Here is a 3,561-nt window from a genome sequence, read left to right as displayed (position 1 = left end):
CATTTTGCTTCAGCAGTGGAAAGAATAGATCGCCACACAGAACAAATTATATGTATGATATTCCAACTCTTTGCACATTTAGAATCTTTCATGATGAAATGCATTAAAGTGTGTATGTTACATTTTGCATATAATTTCGTTTAAATAATGAGTACTGTTAATAAATACACACATGGGGGTGTCATGGTGGTGGAGCGATAGCACTGCTGTCTCGCTGGGAGTTATGTTGCTGGTATTTCCTGCTTGTATTCCACACTGTGCTCCGGTTTCCTTCCAAATATATGCTGATTTGGGGATTTGGTGCCGCTAAAATGACGCTAGTGTATGCGAGTACTTGTATTCACCTTGCGATGAGCTGAGGCCTCGTCAAGGGAATGTTTCTCACTCATGCCCAATGCTTCCTGGAATGGACACATCCCTGGATTGATGGATTTAATCAATAAACATCCTTTTCAGAGATATTGTGGTAAGGTGTCATCAGAATTTAATAGGTGTTCTAGGCAATTCACAACATAGAGAAGCCAAACATGTTCTTACTGTGATAATATCTCTCACAGCCACCTGGTGGATTCCTCCAGATTTACGTAAAGTATGCGCGCAAGTATGAACACTACAACGCTTGCCTAGCAGGAGCGTCCGCTGCAGCAAGCGTCGCGTCACGTGAAGTATAACTCCGGCCTTAGCGTAAGCTGTGCCCCTTCATGCTGGTTAAACACTAAAGATTAGGGAAGCCCTCTTGCAATGAAAAGCATAAAGATACATTTCCCAGCCATACACTGTTGCCCATATTGACTTTGCTTGCAATGGAAAAAAAGCTTACAGCTCTCGGGGTACCAAGGCAGTCTTCCATCGATGTATACTGGCCGAGCCCGTGCATGTTTAATTTCTGAGTTCAGATGAAATCAAACGCATTCTCACAGGTGTCGCCGTAAGCAAGAGCTGCGCTACTTCATGCTGGTTAAATACGTAAGATATTGAGAGGCGCTTCCATTGGAAATCGGGGAGCCCGCTTGCAATAGAAAGCATAAAGATGCATTTCCCAGCCACACACTGGTGCCCAGGTTGACTTCGCTTGTAATGGAAAAAAAGCTTACAGCACTTGGGGAACCCAGGCAGTCTCCCATCCACGTATAACTTCCGAGGCCGTGTCTGTTTAACTTCCGACTACAGATGAGATCAAGCGCATTCTTACAGGTGTTGCCGTAAGCAAAATCTGTGCTACTTCATGCTGGTTAAATACTGAAGCTTATGAGGGGCGCTAAAAATGGAAAGTATTAAGATGTGTTTCATAGCCATACACTGAACCCCCATTGACTTTGCTTGTAAGGGAAATAAGCTTACATCACTCGGGATTTCCAGGCCGTCTCCCATCCACGTATACTGGCAGAGCCAGTGCGTGTTTAACTTCCGAGTTCAGATGAGATCAAGCGAATTCTCACAGGTTTTGCCTTAAGCGAAAGCTGCGCTTCTTCATGCTTTATAAATACTAAAGATCGGGGAAGCCCACTTGCAATGGAAAGCATAAAGATGCATTTCCCAGCCATACACTGGTGCCCAGGTTGACTTCACTTGTAATGGAAAAAAAGCTTACAGCACTCGGGTATCCCAGGCGGTCTCCCATCCACGTATAATGGCCAAGATCGTGTCTGTTTATTTTCCGACTTCAGGTGAGATAACGCGCATTCTTACAGGTGTTGCCGTAAACAAAAGTTGCGCTTCTTCATGCTTTTTAAATACTGAAGATTGGGAGGGCCCGCTTTCAATGGAACGCATAAAGATTAATTTCTCAGCCATACACTGGTGCCCAGGTTGACTTCGCTTGTAATGGAAAAAAAGCTTACAGCACTCGGTCTCCCAGGCGGTCTCCCATCAAAGTACTGTCAGAGTGCATGTGTGTTTAACTTCCGAGATCAGATGAGTTCGGACGCTTTCACACTGGTATGGCAGTAAGCGAGAGCTGCGCTACTTCTTGCTGGTTAAATACTGAAGATCGGGGGAGCCAGCTTGTAATGGAAAGCATAAAGATGCATTTCCCAGCCATACACTGGTGCCCAGGTTGACTTCGCTTGTAATGGGAAAAAAAGCTTACAGCACTCGGTCTCCCAGGCGGTCTCCCATTGAAGTACTGGCAGAGCGCATGCGTGTTTAACTTCCGAGATTAGATGAGATCGGACGCTTTCCCACTGGTATGGCAGTAAACGAGAGCCACGCTACTTCTTGCTGGTTAAATACTGAAAATCGGGGAGCCCACTTGCAATAGAAAGCATAAAGATGCATTTCCCAGCCACACACTGGTGCCCAGGTTGACTTTGCTTGTAATGGACAAAAAGCTTACAGCACTCGGTCTCCCATCGAAGTACTGGCAGAGCGCATGCGTTTTTTAACTTCCGAGATCAGATGAGATTAGACCCTTTCACACTGGTATGGCAGTAAGCGAGAGCCACGCTACTTCTTGCTGGTTTAATACTGAAGATCGGTGGAGCAAGCTTGCAATGGAAAGCATGAAGATGCATTTCCTAGCCATACACTGGTGCCCAGGTTGACTTTGCTTGTAATGGAAAAAAAGCTTACAGCATTCGAGGTTCCCAGGTGATCTCCCATCCATGTATACTGGCTGAGCGCATGCATGTTAAACTACCGAGATCAGACAAGATCGGACGCTTTCACACTGGTATGGCAGTAAGCGAGAGCCACACTACTTCTTGCTGATTATATACTAAAGATCGGGTTGCACTTCAAATAGAAAGGATAAGGATGCAGTTCCAAGCCATACACTGATGGTCAGGATGAGTGCAACAGTAATGGAAAAAAGCTTACAGCACTCGGGGTTCTCAGGCGGTCTCTCATCGAAGTACTGGCCGAGCGCATGCATGTTTAACTGCTGAGATCAGACGAGATTGGGTGCTCTCACACTGGTATGGCAGTAAGCGAGAGCCGCGCTACTTCTTGCGGGTTAAATACTGCAGCTATTGAGGGGCGCTTCCAATGGAAACGATTAAGATGTGTTTTTCAGACATGCACTGAAGCCCAGGTTGACTTTGCTTGTAAGGAAAATAAGCTTACAGCACTCAGGGTTCCCAGGCCATCTCCCATCCACGTATACTGGCAGAGCCAGTGCGTGTTTAACTTCCGAGTTCAGATGAGAGGAAGCGAATTCTCACAGGTGTTACTTCTCTTGTGTTACCTTCCTCAGGCCTAGGGGAACCTGGGCCAGGTAAAAGCCACTGTTGCTACAGGGTGTAGCCACAGCAATATGGTGTAAAGCATAAAAGAAACAGACAGCAGTCCTGAGTCTCAGACCATATTTCTTTCTTTTTTATTCTCCTGTTCCCAGAAATATATAAACTCAGCAAAAAAAGAAACGTCCTCTGACTTTCAACTGATTTTACTTTCAGTAAACTTAATGTGTAAATATTTGTATGAACACTAAAAGAGTCAACAACATAAGACATAAACTTAAAATGTTTCACAATGTGTCCCTGAATGAAGGGAGGCTCAAAATCAAAAGTACCAGTCAGTATCTGGTGTGGCCACCAGCTGCTTGAGATACTGCAGTGCATC

The 3,561-nt window shown here is 45.2% G+C and overlaps 3 pseudogenes; all 3 read right to left on the bottom strand.

Moving 5' to 3' along the window:
• Positions 1-1,834: 1,834 nt before the first annotated feature.
• LOC120524730 lies at positions 1,835-1,952 on the bottom strand (annotated as a pseudogene).
• A 130-nt stretch (positions 1,953-2,082) lies between these two features.
• LOC120524712 lies at positions 2,083-2,200 on the bottom strand (annotated as a pseudogene).
• Positions 2,201-2,810: 610 nt separating this feature from the next.
• Positions 2,811-2,929, bottom strand: LOC120524740 (annotated as a pseudogene).
• Between the last annotated feature and the right edge of the window lie 632 nt (positions 2,930-3,561).

This window comes from Polypterus senegalus, chromosome 2 (assembly GCF_016835505.1).
Source record: "Polypterus senegalus isolate Bchr_013 chromosome 2, ASM1683550v1, whole genome shotgun sequence".
NCBI classification, from domain to species: Eukaryota; Metazoa; Chordata; class Cladistia; order Polypteriformes; family Polypteridae; genus Polypterus; species Polypterus senegalus.
Note: the sequence above shows the minus strand (reverse complement) of the source record. Positions and strands in the feature narration are given on the sequence as shown.